Source organism: Staurois parvus, unplaced genomic scaffold (assembly GCF_062004578.1).
Source record: "Staurois parvus isolate SC_StPar_1 unplaced genomic scaffold, SC_StPar_1.0 ptg001181l, whole genome shotgun sequence".
In the NCBI taxonomy this organism is placed as follows: domain Eukaryota; kingdom Metazoa; phylum Chordata; class Amphibia; order Anura; family Ranidae; genus Staurois; species Staurois parvus.
The window spans coordinates 3,050,055-3,071,995 of NW_028318977.1; the positions used below are offsets into that span (position 1 = coordinate 3,050,055).

At 50.1% G+C, this 21,941-nt stretch overlaps 20 non-coding genes across 20 annotated transcripts; all 20 read right to left on the reverse strand.

Annotated features, from left to right (window-relative positions):
* Nucleotides 1-637: 637 nt before the first annotated feature.
* Nucleotides 638-709, reverse strand: TRNAE-CUC (transfer RNA glutamic acid (anticodon CUC)). Its single transcript has one exon. It is a non-coding gene; the product is annotated as a tRNA-Glu (tRNA).
* A 901-nt stretch (nt 710-1,610) lies between these two features.
* On the reverse strand, nt 1,611-1,682 carry TRNAE-CUC (transfer RNA glutamic acid (anticodon CUC)). Its single transcript has one exon. It is a non-coding gene; the product is annotated as a tRNA-Glu (tRNA).
* An 882-nt stretch (nt 1,683-2,564) lies between these two features.
* On the reverse strand, nt 2,565-2,636 carry TRNAE-CUC (transfer RNA glutamic acid (anticodon CUC)). The gene has a single exon. It is a non-coding gene; the product is annotated as a tRNA-Glu (tRNA).
* A 901-nt stretch (nt 2,637-3,537) lies between these two features.
* TRNAE-CUC (transfer RNA glutamic acid (anticodon CUC)) lies at nt 3,538-3,609 on the reverse strand. Its single transcript has one exon. It is a non-coding gene; the product is annotated as a tRNA-Glu (tRNA).
* A 901-nt stretch (nt 3,610-4,510) lies between these two features.
* On the reverse strand, nt 4,511-4,582 carry TRNAE-CUC (transfer RNA glutamic acid (anticodon CUC)). The gene has a single exon. It is a non-coding gene; the product is annotated as a tRNA-Glu (tRNA).
* Nucleotides 4,583-5,483: 901 nt separating this feature from the next.
* Nucleotides 5,484-5,555, reverse strand: TRNAE-CUC (transfer RNA glutamic acid (anticodon CUC)). Its single transcript has one exon. It is a non-coding gene; the product is annotated as a tRNA-Glu (tRNA).
* A 901-nt stretch (nt 5,556-6,456) lies between these two features.
* On the reverse strand, nt 6,457-6,528 carry TRNAE-CUC (transfer RNA glutamic acid (anticodon CUC)). The gene has a single exon. It is a non-coding gene; the product is annotated as a tRNA-Glu (tRNA).
* Nucleotides 6,529-7,422: 894 nt separating this feature from the next.
* Nucleotides 7,423-7,494, reverse strand: TRNAE-CUC (transfer RNA glutamic acid (anticodon CUC)). The gene has a single exon. It is a non-coding gene; the product is annotated as a tRNA-Glu (tRNA).
* A 3,303-nt stretch (nt 7,495-10,797) lies between these two features.
* TRNAE-CUC (transfer RNA glutamic acid (anticodon CUC)) lies at nt 10,798-10,869 on the reverse strand. Its single transcript has one exon. It is a non-coding gene; the product is annotated as a tRNA-Glu (tRNA).
* Nucleotides 10,870-11,770: 901 nt separating this feature from the next.
* On the reverse strand, nt 11,771-11,842 carry TRNAE-CUC (transfer RNA glutamic acid (anticodon CUC)). The gene has a single exon. It is a non-coding gene; the product is annotated as a tRNA-Glu (tRNA).
* Nucleotides 11,843-12,743: 901 nt separating this feature from the next.
* TRNAE-CUC (transfer RNA glutamic acid (anticodon CUC)) lies at nt 12,744-12,815 on the reverse strand. The gene has a single exon. It is a non-coding gene; the product is annotated as a tRNA-Glu (tRNA).
* Nucleotides 12,816-13,716: 901 nt separating this feature from the next.
* TRNAE-CUC (transfer RNA glutamic acid (anticodon CUC)) lies at nt 13,717-13,788 on the reverse strand. The gene has a single exon. It is a non-coding gene; the product is annotated as a tRNA-Glu (tRNA).
* A 901-nt stretch (nt 13,789-14,689) lies between these two features.
* On the reverse strand, nt 14,690-14,761 carry TRNAE-CUC (transfer RNA glutamic acid (anticodon CUC)). Its single transcript has one exon. It is a non-coding gene; the product is annotated as a tRNA-Glu (tRNA).
* Nucleotides 14,762-15,662: 901 nt separating this feature from the next.
* TRNAE-CUC (transfer RNA glutamic acid (anticodon CUC)) lies at nt 15,663-15,734 on the reverse strand. The gene has a single exon. It is a non-coding gene; the product is annotated as a tRNA-Glu (tRNA).
* A 901-nt stretch (nt 15,735-16,635) lies between these two features.
* Nucleotides 16,636-16,707, reverse strand: TRNAE-CUC (transfer RNA glutamic acid (anticodon CUC)). Its single transcript has one exon. It is a non-coding gene; the product is annotated as a tRNA-Glu (tRNA).
* A 901-nt stretch (nt 16,708-17,608) lies between these two features.
* Nucleotides 17,609-17,680, reverse strand: TRNAE-CUC (transfer RNA glutamic acid (anticodon CUC)). Its single transcript has one exon. It is a non-coding gene; the product is annotated as a tRNA-Glu (tRNA).
* Nucleotides 17,681-18,581: 901 nt separating this feature from the next.
* Nucleotides 18,582-18,653, reverse strand: TRNAE-CUC (transfer RNA glutamic acid (anticodon CUC)). The gene has a single exon. It is a non-coding gene; the product is annotated as a tRNA-Glu (tRNA).
* Nucleotides 18,654-19,554: 901 nt separating this feature from the next.
* Nucleotides 19,555-19,626, reverse strand: TRNAE-CUC (transfer RNA glutamic acid (anticodon CUC)). The gene has a single exon. It is a non-coding gene; the product is annotated as a tRNA-Glu (tRNA).
* A 901-nt stretch (nt 19,627-20,527) lies between these two features.
* TRNAE-CUC (transfer RNA glutamic acid (anticodon CUC)) lies at nt 20,528-20,599 on the reverse strand. Its single transcript has one exon. It is a non-coding gene; the product is annotated as a tRNA-Glu (tRNA).
* A 901-nt stretch (nt 20,600-21,500) lies between these two features.
* Nucleotides 21,501-21,572, reverse strand: TRNAE-UUC (transfer RNA glutamic acid (anticodon UUC)). Its single transcript has one exon. It is a non-coding gene; the product is annotated as a tRNA-Glu (tRNA).
* Nucleotides 21,573-21,941: the final 369 nt, after the last annotated feature.

Sequence of the window (21,941 nt, forward strand, 5' to 3'; positions counted from 1 at the left end):
AGCCAGTCTGTTGCTTCAAAGAAAACCCTGACTCCACCCAACAGCATATTATCGGTGCATGGGAAGGAGTGGACCTCTAACATCTTATTGTTCCAGAAGGCAAGGTCTGGAGATTGGCTAATGCTAGTCACCAGAAAGCAAGGGAACTGCTAGTGTAGCCAGTCTGTTGCTTTAAATCAAACGCCGACTCCACCCAAGAGCATCTGGCTGCATCAGAAGGAGTTGACTCGTAACCTGGTGTTTATCCAGAAGGCAAAGTCCCATCACTTATGCAATGCTGTTATCAAGTGTGCCTCCGAGCATCTTTGGCTATGGTCGACAGAGTCTGGGAAGAAAGCGGCAAAGGTTTTGAGAAAGTGGCTTCTCAGAAAGAGACCGACATCAAGCAGCAGAGACTGGCGTTGACGCATTTCATGTCACCGTCATTGTGTTTGTATTAAGCTGGCTGAGTTGGCCAGGTGGGTATAAAGGCTGGAAAAGGTTCACAGTGCTGATTGGAGCTGAGAAAGCCATTGGGATGGATGGCGAAACCTTTTTCAGCTCTGCTAGGCAGAAGCCCAGACGACGGTGTCCAGCTACTACCAGTGTTCTGAAAGAAGCAGAAAACCTGCTGGCTTTGGGTGGAGAAAGAAGATTTTTCCCTGACCGGGAATCGAACCCAGGCCGCGGCGGTGAGAGCGCCGAATCCTAGCCACTAGACCACCAGGGAGAGCTGGTTTGGCTCTTTCCAGGCAAGCGAGAGGAAGTCAAGGGCAAATTGCTGATGCGGAGTGGATGCATTCTGGAGTCAGAAGCAATATCTCCAAAAAGGGGTGAAGGAGGCTCTTCTTCTAGCTACAGCTGGTTAGCAGTGGATTGTCCTCACCTCTAAACAGCCCTTTCAAAAGGAGAGCTTGTGTTCCCTGACCTCGGATCTAAAGTGGCAGGGAGAGCGTGGGCTACTAATCACCAGACAACAAGGGCCTGCGGGTTTAGCCAGTCTGTTGCTTCAAAGAAAACCCTGACTCCACCCAACAGCATATTATCGGTGCATGGGAAGGAGTGGACCTCTAACATCTTATTGTTCCAGAAGGCAAGGTCTGGAGATTGGCTAATGCTAGTCACCAGAAAGCAAGGGAACTGCTAGTGTAGCCAGTCTGTTGCTTTAAATCAAACGCCGACTCCACCCAAGAGCATCTGGCTGCATCAGAAGGAGTTGACTCGTAACCTGGTGTTTATCCAGAAGGCAAAGTCCCATTACTTATGCAATGCTGTCATCAAGTGTGCCTCCGAGCATCTTTGGCTATGGTCGACAGAGTCTGGGAAGAAAGCGGCAAAGGTTTTGAGAAAGTGGCTTCTCAGAAAGAGACCGACATAAAGCAGCAGAGATTGGCGTTGACGCATTTCATGTCACCGTCATTGTGTTTGTATTAAGCTGGCTGAGTTGGCCAGGTGGGTATAAAGGCTGGAAAAGGTTCACAATGCTGATTGGAGCTGAGAAAGCCATTGGGATGGATGGCGAAACCTTTTTCAGCTCTGCTAGGCAGAAGCCCAGACGACGGTGTCCAGCTACTACCAGTGTTCTGAAAGAAGCAGAAAACCTGCTGGCTTCGGGTGGAAAAAGAAGATTTTTCCCTGACCGGGAATCGAACCCGGGCCGCGGCGGTGAGAGCGCCGAATCCTAGCCACTAGACCACCAGGGAGAGCTGGTTTGGCTCTTCCCAGGCAAGCGAGAGGAAGTCAAGGGCAAATTGCTGATGCGGAGTGGATGCATTCTGGAGTCAGAAGCAATATCTCCAAAAAGGGGTGAAGGAGGCTCTTCTTCTAGCTACAGCTGGTTAGCAGTGGATTGTCCTCACCTCTAAACAGCCCTTTCAAAAGGAGAGCTTGTGTTCCCTGACCTCGGATCTAAAGTGGCAGGGAGAGCGTGGGCTACTAATCACCAGACAACAAGGGCCTGCGGGTTTAGCCAGTCTGTTGCTTCAAAGAAAACCCTGACTCCACCCAACAGCATATTATCGGTGCATGGGAAGGAGTGGACCTCTAACATCTTATTGTTCCAGAAGGCAAGGTCTGGAGATTGGCTAATGCTAGTCACCAGAAAGCAAGGGAACTGCTAGTGTAGCCAGTCTGTTGCTTTAAATCAAACGCCGACTCCACCCAAGAGCATCTGGCTGCATCAGAAGGAGTTGACTCGTAACCTGGTGTTTATCCAGAAGGCAAAGTCCCATTACTTATGCAATGCTGTCATCAAGTGTGCCTCCGAGCATCTTTGGCTATGGTCGACAGAGTCTGGGAAGAAAGCGGCAAAGGTTTTGAGAAAGTGGCTTCTCAGAAAGAGACCCACATCAAGCAGCAGAGACTGGCGTTGACGCATTTCATGTCACCGTCATTGTGTTTGTATTAAGCTGGCTGAGTTGGCCAGGTGGGTATAAAGGCTGGAAAAGGTTCACAATGCTGATTGGAGCTGAGAAAGCCATTTTTTCAGCTCTGCTAGGCAGAAGCCCAGACGACGGTGTCCAGCTACTACCAGTGTTCTGAAAGAAGCAGAAAACCTGCTGGCTTCGGGTGGAGAAAGAAGATTTTTCCCTGACCGGGAATCGAACCCGGGCCGCGGCGGTGAGAGCGCCGAATCCTAGCCACTAGACCACCAGGGAGAGCTGGTTTGGCTCTTCCCAGGCAAGCGAGAGGAAGTCAAGGGCAAATTGCTGATGCGGAGTGGATGCATTCTGGAGTCAGAAGCAATATCTCCAAAAAGGGGTGAAGGAGGCTCTTCTTCTAGCTACAGCTGGTTAGCAGTGGATTGTCCTCACCTCTAAACAGCCCTTTCAAAAGGAGAGCTTGTGTTCCCTGACCTCGCATCTAAAGTGGCAGGGAGAGCGTGGGCTACTAATCACCAGACAACAAGGGCCTGCGGGTTTAGCCAGTCTGTTGCTTCAAAGAAAACCCTGACTCCACCCAACAGCATATTATCGGTGCATGGGAAGGAGTGGACCTCTAACATCTTATTGTTCCAGAAGGCAAGGTCTGGAGATTGGCTAATGCTAGTCACCAGAAAGCAAGGGAACTGCTAGTGTAGCCAGTCTGTTGCTTTAAATCAAACGCCGACTCCACCCAAGAGCATCTGGCTGCATCAGAAGGAGTTGACTCGTAACCTGGTGTTTATCCAGAAGGCAAAGTCCCATTACTTATGCAATGCTGTTATCAAGTGTGCCTCCGAGCATCTTTGGCTATGGTCGACAGAGTCTGGGAAGAAAGCGGCAAAGGTTTTGAGAAAGTGGCTTCTCAGAAAGAGACCGACATCAAGCAGCAGAGACTGGCGTTGACGCATTTCATGTCACCGTCATTGTGTTTGTATTAAGCTGGCTGAGTTGGCCAGGTGGGTATAAAGGCTGGAAAAGGTTCACAGTGCTGATTGGAGCTGAGAAAGCCATTGGGATGGATGGCGAAACCTTTTTCAGCTCTGCTAGGCAGAAGCCCAGACGACGGTGTCCAGCTACTACCAGTGTTCTGAAAGAAGCAGAAAACCTGCTGGCTTTGGGTGGAGAAAGAAGATTTTTCCCTGACCGGGAATCGAACCCGGGCCGCGGCGGTGAGAGCGCCGAATCCTTGCCACTAGACCACCAGGGAGAGCTGGTTTGGCTCTTTCCAGGCAAGCGAGAGGAAGTCAAGGGCAAATTGCTGATGCGGAGTGGATGCATTCTGGAGTCAGAAGCAATATCTCCAAAAAGGGGTGAAGGAGGCTCTTCTTCTAGCTACAGCTGGTTAGCAGTGGATTGTCCTCACCTCTAAACAGCCCTTTCAAAAGGAGAGCTTGTGTTCCCTGACCTCGGATCTAAAGTGGCAGGGAGAGAGTGGGCTACTAATCTCCAGACAGCAAGGGCCTGCGGGTTTAGCCAGTCTGTTGCTTCAAAGAAAACCCTGACTCCACCCAACAGCATATTATCGGTGCATGGGAAGGAGTGGACCTCTAACATCTTATTGTTCCAGAAGGCAAGGTCTGGAGATTGGCTAATGCTAGTCACCAGAAAGCAAGGGAACTGCTAGTGTAGCCAGTCTGTTGCTTTAAATCAAACGCCGACTCCACCCAAGAGCATCTGGCTGCATCAGAAGGAGTTGACTCGTAACCTGGTGTTTATCCAGAAGGCAAAGTCCCATCACTTATGCAATGCTGTTATCAAGTGTGCCTCCGAGCATCTTTGGCTATGGTCGACAGAGTCTGGGAAGAAAGCGGCAAAGGTTTTGAGAAAGTGGCTTCTCAGAAAGAGACCGACATCAAGCAGCAGAGACTGGCGTTGACGCATTTCATGTCACCGTCATTGTGTTTGTATTAAGCTGGCTGAGTTGGCCAGGTGGGTATAAAGGCTGGAAAAGGTTCACAGTGCTGATTGGAGCTGAGAAAGCCATTGGGATGGATGGCGAAACCTTTTTCAGCTCTGCTAGGCAGAAGCCCAGACGACGGTGTCCAGCTACTACCAGTGTTCTGAAAGAAGCAGAAAACCTGCTGGCTTTGGGTGGAGAAAGAAGATTTTTCCCTGACCGGGAATCGAACCCAGGCCGCGGCGGTGAGAGCGCCGAATCCTAGCCACTAGACCACCAGGGAGAGCTGGTTTGGCTCTTTCCAGGCAAGCGAGAGGAAGTCAAGGGCAAATTGCTGATGCGGAGTGGATGCATTCTGGAGTCAGAAGCAATATCTCCAAAAAGGGGTGAAGGAGGCTCTTCTTCTAGCTACAGCTGGTTAGCAGTGGATTGTCCTCACCTCTAAACAGCCCTTTCAAAAGGAGAGCTTGTGTTCCCTGACCTCGGATCTAAAGTGGCAGGGAGAGAGTGGGCTACTAATCTCAAGACAGCAAGGGCCTGCGGGTTTAGCCAGTCTGTTGCTTCAAAGAAAACCCTGACTCCACCCAACAGCATATTATCGGTGCATGGGAAGGAGTGGACCTCTAACATCTTATTGTTCCAGAAGGCAAGGTCTGGAGATTGGCTAATGCTAGTCACCAGAAAGCAAGGGAACTGCTAGTGTAGCCAGTCTGTTGCTTTAAATCAAACGCCGACTCCACCCAAGAGCATCTGGCTGCATCAGAAGGAGTTGACTCGTAACCTGGTGTTTATCCAGAAGGCAAAGTCCCATTACTTATGCAATGCTGTTATCAAGTGTGCCTCCGAGCATCTTTGGCTATGGTCGACAGAGTCTGGGAAGAAAGCGGCAAAGGTTTTGAGAAAGTGGCTTCTCAGAAAGAGACCGACATCAAGCAGCAGAGACTGGCGTTGACGCATTTCATGTCACCGTCATTGTGTTTGTATTAAGCTGGCTGAGTTGGCCAGGTGGGTATAAAGGCTGGAAAAGGTTCGCAGTGCTGATTGGAGCTGAGAAAGCCATTGGGATGGATGGCGAAACCTTTTTCAGCTCTGCTAGGCAGAAGCCCAGACGACGGTGTCCAGCTACTACCAGTGTTCTGAAAGAAGCATAAAACCTGCTGGCTTCGGGTGGAGAAAGAAGATTTTTCCCTGACCGGGAATCGAACCCGGGCCGCGGCGGTGAGAGCGCCGAATCCTAGCCACTAGACCACCAGGGAGAGCTGGTTTGGCTCTTCCCAGGCAAGCGAGAGGAAGTCAAGGGCAAATTGCTGATGCGGAGTGGATGCATTCTGGAGTCAGAAGCAATATCTCCAAAAAGGGGTGAAGGAGGCTCTTCTTCTAGCTACAGCTGGTTAGCAGTGGATTGTCCTCACCTCTAAACAGCCCTTTCAAAAGGAGAGCTTGTGTTCCCTGACCTCGGATCTAAAGTGGCAGGGAGAGCGTGGGCTACTAATCACCAGACAACAAGGGCCTGCGGGTTTAGCCAGTCTGTTGCTTCAAAGAAAACCCTGACTCCACCCAACAGCATATTATCGGTGCATGGGAAGGAGTGGACCTCTAACATCTTATTGTTCCAGAAGGCAAGGTCTGGAGATTGGCTAATGCTAGTCACCAGAAAGCAAGGGAACTGCTAGTGTAGCCAGTCTGTTGCTTTAAATCAAACGCCGACTCCACCCAAGAGCATCTGGCTGCATCAGAAGGAGTTGACTCGTAACCTGGTGTTTATCCAGAAGGCAAAGTCCCATTACTTATGCAATGCTGTCATCAAGTGTGCCTCCGAGCATCTTTGGCTATGGTCGACAGAGTCTGGGAAGAAAGCGGCAAAGGTTTTGAGAAAGTGGCTTCTCAGAAAGAGACCGACATCAAGCAGCAGAGACTGGCGTTGACGCATTTCATGTCACCGTCATTGTGTTTGTATTAAGCTGGCTGAGTTGGCCAGGTGGGTATAAAGGCTGGAAAAGGTTCACAATGCTGATTGGAGCTGAGAAAGCCATTGGGATGGATGGCGAAACCTTTTTCAGCTCTGCTAGGCAGAAGCCCAGACGACGGTGTCCAGCTACTACCAGTGTTCTGAAAGAAGCAGAAAACCTGCTGGCTTCGGGTGGAGAAAGAAGATTTTTCCCTGACCGGGAATCGAACCCGGGCCGCGGCGGTGAGAGCGCCGAATCCTAGCCACTAGACCACCAGGGAGAGCTGGTTTGGCTCTTACCAGGCAAGCGAGAGGAAGTCAAGGGCAAATTGCTGATGTGGAGTGGATGCATTCTGGAGTCAGAAGCAATATCTCCAAAAAGGGGTGAAGGAGGCTCTTCTTCCAGCTACAGCTGGTTAGCAGTGGATTGTCCTCACCTCTAAACAGCCCTTTCAAAAGGAGAGCTTGTGTTCCCTGACCTCGGATCTAAAGTGTCAGGGAGAGCGTGGGCTACTAATCACCAGACAACAAGGGCCTGCGGGTTTAGCCAGTCTGTTGCTTCAAAGAAAACCCTGACTCCACCCAACAGCATATTATCGGTGCATGGGAAGGAGTGGACCTCTAACATCTTATTGTTCCAGAAGGCAAGGTCTGGAGATTGGCTAATGCTAGTCACCAGAAAGCAAGGGAACTGCTAGTGTAGCCAGTCTGTTGCTTTAAATCAAACGCCGACTCCACCCAAGAGCATCTGGCTGCATCAGAAGGAGTTGACTCGTAACCTGGTGTTTATCCAGAAGGCAAAGTCCCATCACTTATGCAATGCTGTTATCAAGTGTGCCTCCGAGCATCTTTGGCTATGGTCGACAGAGTCTGGGAAGAAAGCGGCAAAGGTTTTGAGAAAGTGGCTTCTCAGAAAGAGACCGACATCAAGCAGCAGAGACTGGCGTTGACGCATTTCATGTCACCGTCATTGTGTTTGTATTAAGCTGGCTGAGTTGGCCAGGTGGGTATAAAGGCTGGAAAAGGTTCACAGTGCTGATTGGAGCTGAGAAAGCCATTGGGATGGATGGCGAAACCTTTTTCAGCTCTGCTAGGCAGAAGCCCAGACGACGGTGTCCAGCTACTACCAGTGTTCTGAAAGAAGCAGAAAACCTGCTGGCTTTGGGTGGAGATTTTTCCCTGACCGGGAATCGAACCCAGGCCGCGGCGGTGAGAGCGCCGAATCCTAGCCACTAGACCACCAGGGAGAGCTGGTTTGGCTCTTTCCAGGCAAGCGAGAGGAAGTCAAGGGCAAATTGCTGATGCGGAGTGGATGCATTCTGGAGTCAGAAGCAATATCTCCAAAAAGGGGTGAAGGAGGCTCTTCTTCTAGCTACAGCTGGTTAGCAGTGGATTGTCCTCACCTCTAAACAGCCCTTTCAAAAGGAGAGCTTGTGTTCCCTGACCTCGGATCTAAAGTGGCAGGGAGAGAGTGGGCTACTAATCTCCAGACAGCAAGGGCCTGCGGGTTTAGCCAGTCTGTTGCTTCAAAGAAAACCCTGACTCCACCCAACAGCATATTATCGGTGCATGGGAAGGAGAGGACCTCTAACATCTTATTGTTCCAGAAGGCAAGGTCTGGAGATTGGCTAATGCTAGTCACCAGAAAGCAAGGGAACTGCTAGTGTAGCCAGTCTGTTGCTTTAAATCAAACGCCGACTCCACCCAAGAGCATCTGGCTGCATCAGAAGGAGTTGACTCGTAACCTGGTGTTTATCCAGAAGGCAAAGTCCCATCACTTATGCAATGCTGTTATCAAGTGTGCCTCCGAGCATCTTTGGCTATGGTCGACAGAGTCTGGGAAGAAAGCGGCAAAGGTTTTGAGAAAGTGGCTTCTCAGAAAGAGACCGACATCAAGCAGCAGAGACTGGCGTTGACGCATTTCATGTCACCGTCATTGTGTTTGTATTAAGCTGGCTGAGTTGGCCAGGTGGGTATAAAGGCTGGAAAAGGTTCACAGTGCTGATTGGAGCTGAGAAAGCCATTGGGATGGATGGCGAAACCTTTTTCAGCTCTGCTAGGCAGAAGCCCAGACGACGGTGTCCAGCTACTACCAGTGTTCTGAAAGAAGCAGAAAACCTGCTGGCTTTGGGTGGAGAAAGAAGATTTTTCCCTGACCGGGAATCGAACCCAGGCCGCGGCGGTGAGAGCGCCGAATCCTAGCCACTAGACCAGTGTTTTTCAACCTTTTTTGTGCAAAGGCACACTTTTTTCATGAAAAAAATCACGAGGCACACCACCATTAGAAAATGTTAAAAAAATTTACCTCTGTGCCTATATTGACTATATATAAAGTAATTCTCTTGAATAGGAATCAAACACAAAGAAATTATTTTATAATTACTTTATTATGAAATAATAAAGTATTTTATAATTGGACCCGGGGGCCGGACCAAGAGTAGATGAATGATGTGTATGTGTCATCCATAGTAAGTATAGTAATATTCCCCCATAGTAAGCATAGTAATTAATCCCCCATATAGTAATTCATCCTCCATATAGTAATTCATCCCCCATAGTAATTCATCCCTCATATAGTATTTCATCCCCCCATATAGTATTTCATCCCCCCATATAGTATTTCATCCCCCCATATAGTATTTCATCCCTCATATAGTAATTCATCCCTCATATAGTATTTCATCCCTCATATAGTATTTCATCCCTCATATAGTATTTCATCCCCCATATAGTATTTCATCCCCCCATATAGTATTTCATCCCCTCATATAGTATTTCATCCCTCATATAGTATTTCATCCCCCCATATAGTATTTCATCCCTCATACAGTAATTCATCCCTCATATAGTAATTCATCCCCCATATAGTATTTCATCCCTCATATAGTATTTCATCCCCCCATATAGTATTTCATCCCTCATATAGTAATTCATCCCCCCATATAGTATTTCATCCCCCCATATAGTATTTCATCCCCCCATATAGTATTTCATCCCTCATATAGTAATTCATCCCTGATATAGTAATTCATCCCCCATATAGTATTTCATCCCCCCATATAGTATTTCATCCCTCATAAAGTAATTCATCCCTCATATAGTATTTCATCCCCCACAGTACTATTCCCCCCCCCCCCTTCTAGTAAGCCAAGTCCCCCGTGTCAATTCACTTACCTTTTGCGTTCCTCTCGCTGTCTTCCCGCGCCGTTCGGGTCTTCAGGGCGGACTGTGAGAGGAGCCTAGCTCCCCTCCCCTCACGTTCGGCACGCTGCCCCGCCTACACACATCCTGACAGCCACATCCGCAAGCCGGATTAAAAGGTCCGCGCGGACTTTTGGGGCTGCCAACCGAGAGGAGGCAGGGGAGCGGCCGACCGAGAGGAGGGAGGGGAGCAGGCGCCCGGCACACAGAAGAGCCGCATTAGACTGGGTAAAGAGCCGCATGTGGCTCGCGAGCCGCGGCTTGCCGACCACTGAATCATTAGATTCTAATGATTGGTCTATTTGTGAGCCGAAGCCACATGTTACAGATGAAATTGGAATTTTTCCCACGGCACACCAGACAATATCTCACGGCACACTAGTGTGCCGCGGCACACTAGTGTGCCGCGGCACAGTGGTTGAAAAACGCTGCACTAGACCACCAGGGAGAGCTGGTTTGGCTCTTTCCAGGCAAGCGAGAGGAAGTCAAGGGCAAATTGCTGATGCGGAGTGGATGCATTCTGGAGTCAGAAGCAATATCTCCAAAAAGGGGTGAAGGAGGCTCTTCTTCTAGCTACAGCTGGTTAGCAGTGGATTGTCCTCACCTCTAAACAGCCCTTTCAAAAGGAGAGCTTGTGTTCCCTGACCTCGGATCTAAAGTGGCAGGGAGAGCGTGGGCTACTAATCACCAGACAACAAGGGCCTGCGGGTTTAGCCAGTCTGTTGCTTCAAAGAAAACCCTGACTCCACCCAACAGCATATTATCGGTGCATGGGAAGGAGTGGACCTCTAACATCTTATTGTTCCAGAAGGCAAGGTCTGGAGATTGGCTAATGCTAGTCACCAGAAAGCAAGGGAACTGCTAGTGTAGCCAGTCTGTTGCTTTAAATCAAACGCCGACTCCACCCAAGAGCATCTGGCTGCATCAGAAGGAGTTGACTCGTAACCTGGTGTTTATCCAGAAGGCAAAGTCCCATTACTTATGCAATGCTGTCATCAAGTGTGCCTCCGAGCATCTTTGGCTATGGTCGACAGAGTCTGGGAAGAAAGCGGCAAAGGTTTTGAGAAAGTGGCTTCTCAGAAAGAGACCGACATAAAGCAGCAGAGATTGGCGTTGACGCATTTCATGTCACCGTCATTGTGTTTGTATTAAGCTGGCTGAGTTGGCCAGGTGGGTATAAAGGCTGGAAAAGGTTCACAATGCTGATTGGAGCTGAGAAAGCCATTGGGATGGATGGCGAAACCTTTTTCAGCTCTGCTAGGCAGAAGCCCAGACGACGGTGTCCAGCTACTACCAGTGTTCTGAAAGAAGCAGAAAACCTGCTGGCTTCGGGTGGAAAAAGAAGATTTTTCCCTGACCGGGAATCGAACCCAGGCCGCGGCGGTGAGAGCGCCGAATCCTAGCCACTAGACCACCAGGGAGAGCTGGTTTGGCTCTTCCCAGGCAAGCGAGAGGAAGTCAAGGGCAAATTGCTGATGCGGAGTGGATGCATTCTGGAGTCAGAAGCAATATCTCCAAAAAGGGGTGAAGGAGGCTCTTCTTCTAGCTACAGCTGGTTAGCAGTGGATTGTCCTCACCTCTAAACAGCCCTTTCAAAAGGAGAGCTTGTGTTCCCTGACCTCGGATCTAAAGTGGCAGGGAGAGCGTGGGCTACTAATCACCAGACAACAAGGGCCTGCGGGTTTAGCCAGTCTGTTGCTTCAAAGAAAACCCTGACTCCACCCAACAGCATATTATCGGTGCATGGGAAGGAGTGGACCTCTAACATCTTATTGTTCCAGAAGGCAAGGTCTGGAGATTGGCTAATGCTAGTCACCAGAAAGCAAGGGAACTGCTAGTGTAGCCAGTCTGTTGCTTTAAATCAAACGCCGACTCCACCCAAGAGCATCTGGCTGCATCAGAAGGAGTTGACTCGTAACCTGGTGTTTATCCAGAAGGCAAAGTCCCATTACTTATGCAATGCTGTCATCAAGTGTGCCTCCGAGCATCTTTGGCTATGGTCGACAGAGTCTGGGAAGAAAGCGGCAAAGGTTTTGAGAAAGTGGCTTCTCAGAAAGAGACCCACATCAAGCAGCAGAGACTGGCGTTGACGCATTTCATGTCACCGTCATTGTGTTTGTATTAAGCTGGCTGAGTTGGCCAGGTGGGTATAAAGGCTGGAAAAGGTTCACAATGCTGATTGGAGCTGAGAAAGCCATTGGGATGGATGGCGAAACCTTTTTCAGCTCTGCTAGGCAGAAGCCCAGACGACGGTGTCCAGCTACTACCAGTGTTCTGAAAGAAGCAGAAAACCTGCTGGCTTCGGGTGGAGAAAGAAGATTTTTCCCGGACCGGGAATCGAACCCGGGCCGCGGCGGTGAGAGCGCCGAATCCTAGCCACTAGACCACCAGGGAGAGCTGGTTTGGCTCTTCCCAGGCAAGCGAGAGGAAGTCAAGGGCAAATTGCTGATGCGGAGTGGATGCATTCTGGAGTCAGAAGCAATATCTCCAAAAAGGGGTGAAGGAGGCTCTTCTTCTAGCTACAGCTGGTTAGCAGTGGATTGTCCTCACCTCTAAACAGCCCTTTCAAAAGGAGAGCTTGTGTTCCCTGACCTCGCATCTAAAGTGGCAGGGAGAGCGTGGGCTACTAATCACCAGACAACAAGGGCCTGCGGGTTTAGCCAGTCTGTTGCTTCAAAGAAAACCCTGACTCCACCCAACAGCATATTATCGGTGCATGGGAAGGAGTGGACCTCTAACATCTTATTGTTCCAGAAGGCAAGGTCTGGAGATTGGCTAATGCTAGTCACCAGAAAGCAAGGGAACTGCTAGTGTAGCCAGTCTGTTGCTTTAAATCAAACGCCGACTCCACCCAAGAGCATCTGGCTGCATCAGAAGGAGTTGACTCGTAACCTGGTGTTTATCCAGAAGGCAAAGTCCCATTACTTATGCAATGCTGTTATCAAGTGTGCCTCCGAGCATCTTTGGCTATGGTCGACTGAGTCTGGGAAGAAAGCGGCAAAGGTTTTGAGAAAGTGGCTTCTCAGAAAGAGACCGACATCAAGCAGCAGAGACTGGCGTTGACGCATTTCATGTCACCGTCATTGTGTTTGTATTAAGCTGGCTGAGTTGGCCAGGTGGGTATAAAGGCTGGAAAAGGTTCACAGTGCTGATTGGAGCTGAGAAAGCCATTGGGATGGATGGCGAAACCTTTTTCAGCTCTGCTAGGCAGAAGCCCAGACGACGGTGTCCAGCTACTACCAGTGTTCTGAAAGAAGCAGAAAACCTGCTGGCTTCGGGTGGAGAAAGAAGATTTTTCCCTGACCGGGAATCGAACCCGGGCCGCGGCGGTGAGAGCGCCGAATCCTTGCCACTAGACCACCAGGGAGAGCTGGTTTGGCTCTTTCCAGGCAAGCGAGAGGAAGTCAAGGGCAAATTGCTGATGCGGAGTGGATGCATTCTGGAGTCAGAAGCAATATCTCCAAAAAGGGGTGAAGGAGGCTCTTCTTCTAGCTACAGCTGGTTAGCAGTGGATTGTCCTCACCTCTAAACAGCCCTTTCAAAAGGAGAGCTTGTGTTCCCTGACCTCGGATCTAAAGTGGCAGGGAGAGCGTGGGCTACTAATCTCCAGACAGCAAGGGCCTGCGGGTTTAGCCAGTCTGTTGCTTCAAAGAAAACCCTGACTCCACCCAACAGCATATTATCGGTGCATGGGAAGGAGTGGACCTCTAACATCTTATTGTTCCAGAAGGCAAGGTCTGGAGATTGGCTAATGCTAGTCACCAGAAAGCAAGGGAACTGCTAGTGTAGCCAGTCTGTTGCTTTAAATCAAACGCCGACTCCACCCAAGAGCATCTGGCTGCATCAGAAGGAGTTGACTCGTAACCTGGTGTTTATCCAGAAGGCAAAGTCCCATTACTTATGCAATGCTGTCATCAAGTGTGCCTCCGAGCATCTTTGGCTATGGTCGACAGAGTCTGGGAAGAAAGCGGCAAAGGTTTTGAGAAAGTGGCTTCTCAGAAAGAGACCGACATAAAGCAGCAGAGATTGGCGTTGACGCATTTCATGTCACCGTCATTGTGTTTGTATTAAGCTGGCTGAGTTGGCCAGGTGGGTATAAAGGCTGGAAAAGGTTCACAATGCTGATTGGAGCTGAGAAAGCCATTGGGATGGATGGCGAAACCTTTTTCAGCTCTGCTAGGCAGAAGCCCAGACGACGGTGTCCAGCTACTACCAGTGTTCTGAAAGAAGCAGAAAACCTGCTGGCTTCGGGTGGAGAAAGAAGATTTTTCCCTGACCGGGAATCAAACCCGGGCCGCGGCGGTGAGAGCGCCGAATCTTAGCCACTAGACCACCAGGGAGAGCTGGTTTGGCTCTTCCCAGGCAAGCGAGAGGAAGTCAAGGGCAAATTGCTGATGCGGAGTGGATGCATTCTGGAGTCAGAAGCAATATCTCCAAAAAGGGGTGAAGGAGGCTCTTCTTCTAGCTACAGCTGGTTAGCAGTGGATTGTCCTCACCTCTAAACAGCCCTTTCAAAAGGAGAGCTTGTGTTTCCTGACCTCGGATCTAAAGTGGCAGGGAGAGCGTGGGCTACTAATCACCAGACAACAAGGGCCTGCGGGTTTAGCCAGTCTGTTGCTTCAAAGAAAACCCTGACTCCACCCAACAGCATATTATCGGTGCATGGGAAGGAGTGGACCTCTAACATCTTATTGTTCCAGAAGGCAAGGTCTGGAGATTGGCTAATGCTAGTCACCAGAAAGCAAGGGAACTGCTAGTGTAGCCAGTCTGTTGCTTTAAATCAAACGCCGACTCCACCCAAGAGCATCTGGCTGCATCAGAAGGAGTTGACTCGTAACCTGGTGTTTATCCAGAAGGCAAAGTCCCATTACTTATGCAATGCTGTCATCAAGTGTGCCTCCGAGCATCTTTGGCTATGGTCGACAGAGTCTGGGAAGAAAGCGGCAAAGGTTTTGAGAAAGTGGCTTCTCAGAAAGAGACCGACATCAAGCAGCAGAGACTGGCGTTGACGCATTTCATGTCACCGTCATTGTGTTTGTATTAAGCTGGCTGAGTTGGCCAGGTGGGTATAAAGGCTGGAAAAGGTTCACAATGCTGATTGGAGCTGAGAAAGCCATTGGGATGGATGGCGAAACCTTTTTCAGCTCTGCTAGGCAGAAGCCCAGACGACGGTGTCCAGCTACTACCAGTGTTCTGAAAGAAGCAGAAAACCTGCTGGCTTCGGGTGGAGAAAGAAGATTTTTCCCTGACCGGGAATCGAACCCGGGCCGCGGCGGTGAGAGCGCCGAATCCTAGCCACTAGACCACCAGGGAGAGCTGGTTTGGCTCTTCCCAGGCAAGCGAGAGGAAGTCAAGGGCAAATTGCTGATGCGGAGTGGATGCATTCTGGAGTCAGAAGCAATATCTCCAAAAAGGGGTGAAGGAGGCTCTTCTTCTAGCTACAGCTGGTTAGCAGTGGATTGTCCTCACCTCTAAACAGCCCTTTCAAAAGGAGAGCTTGTGTTTCCTGACCTCGGATCTAAAGTGGCAGGGAGAGCGTGGGCTACTAATCACCAGACAACAAGGGCCTGCGGGTTTAGCCAGTCTGTTGCTTCAAAGAAAACCCTGACTCCACCCAACAGCATATTATCGGTGCATGGGAAGGAGTGGACCTCTAACATCTTATTGTTCCAGAAGGCAAGGTCTGGAGATTGGCTAATGCTAGTCACCAGAAAGCAAGGGAACTGCTAGTGTAGCCAGTCTGTTGCTTTAAATCAAACGCCGACTCCACCCAAGAGCATCTGGCTGCATCAGAAGGAGTTGACTCGTAACCTGGTGTTTATCCAGAAGGCAAAGTCCCATTACTTATGCAATGCTGTCATCAAGTGTGCCTCCGAGCATCTTTGGCTATGGTCGACAGAGTCTGGGAAGAAAGCGGCAAAGGTTTTGAGAAAGTGGCTTCTCAGAAAGAGACCGACATCAAGTAGCAGAGACTGGCGTTGACGCATTTCATGTCACCGTCATTGTGTTTGTATTAAGCTGGCTGAGTTGGCCAGGTGGGTATAAAGGCTGGGAAAGGTTCACAGTGCTGATTGGAGCTGAGAAAGCCATTGGGATGGATGGCGAAACCTTTTTCAGCTCTGCTAGGCAGAAGCCCAGACGACGGTGTCCAGCTACTACCAGTGTTCTGAAAGAAGCAGAAAACCTGCTGGCTTTGGGTGGAGAAAGAATATTTTTCCCTGACCGGGAATCGAACCCGGGCCACGGCGGTGAGAGCGCCGAATCCTAGCCACTAGACCACCAGGGAGAGCTGGTTTGGCTCTTCCCAGGCAAGCGAGAGGAAGTCAAGGGCAAATTGCTGATGCGGAGTGGATGCATTCTGGAGTCAGAAGCAATATCTCCAAAAAGGGGTGAAGGAGGCTCTTCTTCTAGCTACAGCTGGTTAGCAGTGGATTGTCCTCACCTCTAAACAGCCCTTTCAAAAGGAGAGCTTGTGTTCCCTGACCTCGCATCTAAAGTGGCAGGGAGAGCGTGGGCTACTAATCACCAGACAACAAGGGCCTGCGGGTTTAGCCAGTCTGTTGCTTCAAAGAAAACCCTGACTCCACCCAACAGCATATTATCGGTGCATGGGAAGGAGTGGACCTCTAACATCTTATTGTTCCAGAAGGCAAGGTCTGGAGATTGGCTAATGCTAGTCACCAGAAAGCAAGGGAACTGCTAGTGTAGCCAGTCTGTTGCTTTAAATCAAACGCCGACTCCACCCAAGAGCATCTGGCTGCATCAGAAGGAGTTGACTCGTAACCTGGTGTTTATCCAGAAGGCAAAGTCCCATTACTTATGCAATGCTGTTATCAAGTGTGCCTCCGAGCATCTTTGGCTATGGTCGACTGAGTCTGGGAAGAAAGCGGCAAAGGTTTTGAGAAAGTGGCTTCTCAGAAAGAGACCGACATCAAGCAGCAGAGACTGGCGTTGACGCATTTCATGTCACCGTCATTGTGTTTGTATTAAGCTGGCTGAGTTGGCCAGGTGGGTATAAAGGCTGGAAAAGGTTCACAGTGCTGATTGGAGCTGAGAAAGCCATTGGGATGGATGGCGAAACCTTTTTCAGCTCTGCTAGGCAGAAGCCCAGACGACGGTGTCCAGCTACTACCAGTGTTCTGAAAGAAGCAGAAAACCTGCTGGCTTCGGGTGGAGAAAGAAGATTTTTCCCTGACCGGGAATCGAACCCGGGCCGCGGCGGTGAGAGCGCCGAATCCTTGCCACTAGACCACCAGGGAGAGCTGGTTTGGCTCTTTCCAGGCAAGCGAGAGGAAGTCAAGGGCAAATTGCTGATGCGGAGTGGATGCATTCTGGAGTCAGAAGCAATATCTCCAAAAAGGGGTGAAGGAGGCTCTTCTTCTAGCTACAGCTGGTTAGCAGTGGATTGTCCTCACCTCTAAACAGCCCTTTCAAAAGGAGAGCTTGTGTTCCCTGACCTCGGATCTAAAGTGGCAGGGAGAGCGTGGGCTACTAATCTCCAGACAGCAAGGGCCTGCGGGTTTAGCCAGTCTGTTGCTTCAAAGAAAACCCTGACTCCACCCAACAGCATATTATCGGTGCATGGGAAGGAGTGGACCTCTAACATCTTATTGTTCCAGAAGGCAAGGTCTGGAGATTGGCTAATGCTAGTCACCAGAAAGCAAGGGAACTGCTAGTGTAGCCAGTCTGTTGCTTTAAATCAAACGCCGACTCCACCCAAGAGCATCTGGCTGCATCAGAAGGAGTTGACTCGTAACCTGGTGTTTATCCAGAAGGCAAAGTCCCATTACTTATGCAATGCTGTCATCAAGTGTGCCTCCGAGCATCTTTGGCTATGGTCGACAGAGTCTGGGAAGAAAGCGGCAAAGGTTTTGAGAAAGTGGCTTCTCAGAAAGAGACCGACATAAAGCAGCAGAGATTGGCGTTGACGCATTTCATGTCACCGTCATTGTGTTTGTATTAAGCTGGCTGAGTTGGCCAGGTGGGTATAAAGGCTGGAAAAGGTTCACAATGCTGATTGGAGCTGAGAAAGCCATTGGGATGGATGGCGAAACCTTTTTCAGCTCTGCTAGGCAGAAGCCCAGACGACGGTGTCCAGCTACTACCAGTGTTCTGAAAGAAGCAGAAAACCTGCTGGCTTCGGGTGGAGAAAGAAGATTTTTCCCTGACCGGGAATCGAACCCGGGCCGCGGCGGTGAGAGCGCCGAATCCTAGCCACTAGACCACCAGGGAGAGCTGGTTTGGCTCTTCCCAGGCAAGCGAGAGGAAGTCAAGGGCAAATTGCTGATGCGGAGTGGATGCATTCTGGAGTCAGAAGCAATATCTCCAAAAAGGGGTGAAGGAGGCTCTTCTTCTAGCTACAGCTGGTTAGCAGTGGATTGTCCTCACCTCTAAACAGCCCTTTCAAAAGGAGAGCTTGTGTTCCCTGACCTCGGATCTAAAGTGGCAGGGAGAGCGTGGGCTACTAATCTCCAGACAGCAAGGGCCTGCGGGTTTAGCCAGTCTGTTGCTTCAAAGAAAACCCTGACTCCACCCAACAGCATATTATCGGTGCATGGGAAGGAGTGGACCTCTAACATCTTATTGTTCCAGAAGGCAAGGTCTGGAGATTGGCTAATGCTAGTCACCAGAAAGCAAGGGAACTGCTAGTGTAGCCAGTCTGTTGCTTTAAATCAAACGCCGACTCCACCCAAGAGCATCTGGCTGCATCAGAAGGAGTTGACTCGTAACCTGGTGTTTATCCAGAAGGCAAAGTCCCATTACTTATGCAATGCTGTCATCAAGTGTGCCTCCGAGCATCTTTGGCTATGGTCGACAGAGTCTGGGAAGAAAGCGGCAAAGGTTTTGAGAAAGTGGCTTCTCAGAAAGAGACCGACATAAAGCAGCAGAGATTGGCGTTGACGCATTTCATGTCACCGTCATTGTGTTTGTATTAAGCTGGCTGAGTTGGCCAGGTGGGTATAAAGGCTGGAAAAGGTTCACAATGCTGATTGGAGCTGAGAAAGCCATTGGGATGGATGGCGAAACCTTTTTCAGCTCTGCTAGGCAGAAGCCCAGACGACGGTGTCCAGCTACTACCAGTGTTCTGAAAGAAGCAGAAAACCTGCTGGCTTCGGGTGGAGAAAGAAGATTTTTCCCTGACCGGGAATCGAACCCGGGCCGCGGCGGTGAGAGCGCCGAATCTTAGCCACTAGACCACCAGGGAGAGCTGGTTTGGCTCTTCCCAGGCAAGCGAGAGGAAGTCAAGGGCAAATTGCTGATGCGGAGTGGATGCATTCTGGAGTCAGAAGCAATATCTCCAAAAAGGGGTGAAGGAGGCTCTTCTTCTAGCTACAGCTGGTTAGCAGTGGATTGTCCTCACCTCTAAACAGCCCTTTCAAAAGGAGAGCTTGTGTTTCCTGACCTCGGATCTAAAGTGGCAGGGAGAGCGTGGGCTACTAATCACCAGACAACAAGGGCCTGCGGGTTTAGCCAGTCTGTTGCTTCAAAGAAAACCCTGACTCCACCCAACAGCATATTATCGGTGCATGGGAAGGAGTGGACCTCTAACATCTTATTGTTCCAGAAGGCAAGGTCTGGAGATTGGCTAATGCTAGTCACCAGAAAGCAAGGGAACTGCTAGTGTAGCCAGTCTGTTGCTTTAAATCAAACGCCGACTCCACCCAAGAGCATCTGGCTGCATCAGAAGGAGTTGACTCGTAACCTGGTGTTTATCCAGAAGGCAAAGTCCCATTACTTATGCAATGCTGTCATCAAGTGTGCCTCCGAGCATCTTTGGCTATGGTCGACAGAGTCTGGGAAGAAAGCGGCAAAGGTTTTGAGAAAGTGGCTTCTCAGAAAGAGACCGACATCAAGCAGCAGAGACTGGCGTTGACGCATTTCATGTCACCGTCATTGTGTTTGTATTAAGCTGGCTGAGTTGGCCAGGTGGGTATAAAGGCTGGAAAAGGTTCACAATGCTGATTGGAGCTGAGAAAGCCATTGGGATGGATGGCGAAACCTTTTTCAGCTCTGCTAGGCAGAAGCCCAGACGACGGTGTCCAGCTACTACCAGTGTTCTGAAAGAAGCAGAAAACCTGCTGGCTTCGGGTGGAGAAAGAAGATTTTTCCCTGACCGGGAATCGAACCCGGGCCGCGGCGGTGAGAGCGCCGAATCCTAGCCACTAGACCACCAGGGAGAGCTGGTTTGGCTCTTCCCAGGCAAGCGAGAGGAAGTCAAGGGCAAATTGCTGATGCGGAGTGGATGCATTCTGGAGTCAGAAGCAATATCTCCAAAAAGGGGTGAAGGAGGCTCTTCTTCTAGCTACAGCTGGTTAGCAGTGGATTGTCCTCACCTCTAAACAGCCCTTTCAAAAGGAGAGCTTGTGTTTCCTGACCTCGGATCTAAAGTGGCAGGGAGAGCGTGGGCTACTAATCACCAGACAACAAGGGCCTGCGGGTTTAGCCAGTCTGTTGCTTCAAAGAAAACCCTGACTCCACCCAACAGCATATTATCGGTGCATGGGAAGGAGTGGACCTCTAACATCTTATTGTTCCAGAAGGCAAGGTCTGGAGATTGGCTAATGCTAGTCACCAGAAAGCAAGGGAACTGCTAGTGTAGCCAGTCTGTTGCTTTAAATCAAACGCCGACTCCACCCAAGAGCATCTGGCTGCATCAGAAGGAGTTGACTCGTAACCTGGTGTTTATCCAGAAGGCAAAGTCCCATTACTTATGCAATGCTGTCATCAAGTGTGCCTCCGAGCATCTTTGGCTATGGTCGACAGAGTCTGGGAAGAAAGCGGCAAAGGTTTTGAGAAAGTGGCTTCTCAGAAAGAGACCGACATCAAGTAGCAGAGACTGGCGTTGACGCATTTCATGTCACCGTCATTGTGTTTGTATTAAGCTGGCTGAGTTGGCCAGGTGGGTATAAAGGCTGGGAAAGGTTCACAGTGCTGATTGGAGCTGAGAAAGCCATTGGGATGGATGGCGAAACCTTTTTCAGCTCTGCTAGGCAGAAGCCCAGACGACGGTGTCCAGCTACTACCAGTGTTCTGAAAGAAGCAGAAAACCTGCTGGCTTTGGGTGGAGAAAGAATATTTTTCCCTGACCGGGAATCGAACCCGGGCCACGGCGGTGAGAGCGCCGAATCCTAGCCACTAGACCACCAGGGAGAGCTGGTTTGGCTCTTCCCAGGCAAGCGAGAGGAAGTCAAGGGCAAATTGCTGATGCGGAGTGGATGCATTCTGGAGTCAGAAGCAATATCTCCAAAAAGGGGTGAAGGAGGCTCTTCTTCTAGCTACAGCTGGTTAGCAGTGGATTGTCCTCACCTCTAAACAGCCCTTTCAAAAGGAGAGCTTGTGTTCCCTGACCTCGGATCTAAAGTGGCAGGGAGAGCGTGGGCTACTAATCACCAGACAACAAGGGCCTGCGGGTTTAGCCAGTCTGTTGCTTCAAAGAAAACCCTGACTCCACCCAACAGCATATTATCGGTGCATGGGAAGGAGTGGACCTCTAACATCTTATTGTTCCAGAAGGCAAGGTCTGGAGATTGGCTAATGCTAGTCACCAGAAAGCAAGGGAACTGCTAGTGTAGCCAGTCTGTTGCTTTAAATCAAACGCCGACTCCACCCAAGAGCATCTGGCTGCATCAGAAGGAGTTGACTCGTAACCTGGTGTTTACCCAGAAGGCAAAGTCCCATTACTTATGCAATGCTGTCATCAAGTGTGCCTCCGAGCATCTTTGGCTATGGTCGACAGAGTCTGGGAAGAAAGCGGCAAAGGTTTTGAGAAAGTGGCTTCTCAGAAAGAGACCGACATCAAGCAGCAGAGACTGGCGTTGACGCATTTCATGTCACCGTCATTGTGTTTGTATTAAGCTGGCTGAGTTGGCCAGGTGGGTATAAAGGCTGGAAAAGGTTCACAGTGCTGATTGGAGCTGAGAAAGCCATTGGGATGGATGGCGAAACCTTTATCAGCTCTGCTAGGCAGAAGCCCAGACTACGGTGTCCAGCTACTACCAGTGTTCTGAAAGAAGCAGAAAACCTGCTGGCTTTGGGTGGAGAAAGAAAATTTTTCCCTGACCGGGAATCGAACCCGGGCTGCGGCGGAGAAAGCGCCGAATCCTAGCCACTAGACCACCAGGGAGAGCTGGTTTGGCTCTTCCCAGGCAAGCGAGAGGAAGTCAAGGGCAAATTGCTGATGCGGAGTGGATGCATTCTGGAGTCAGAAGCAATATCTCCAAAAAGGGGTGAAGGAGGCTCTTCTTCTAGCTACAGCTGGTTAGCAGTGGATTGTCCTCACCTCTAAACAGCCCTTTCAAAAGGAGAGCTTGTGTTCCCTGACCTCGGATCTAAAGTGGCAGGGAGAGCGTGGGCTACTAATCACCAGACAACAAGGGCCTGCGGGTTTAGCCAGTCTGTTGCTTCAAAGAAAACCCTGACTCCACCCAACAGCATATTATCGGTGCATGGGAAGGAGTGGACCTCTAACATCTTATTGTTCCAGAAGGCAAGG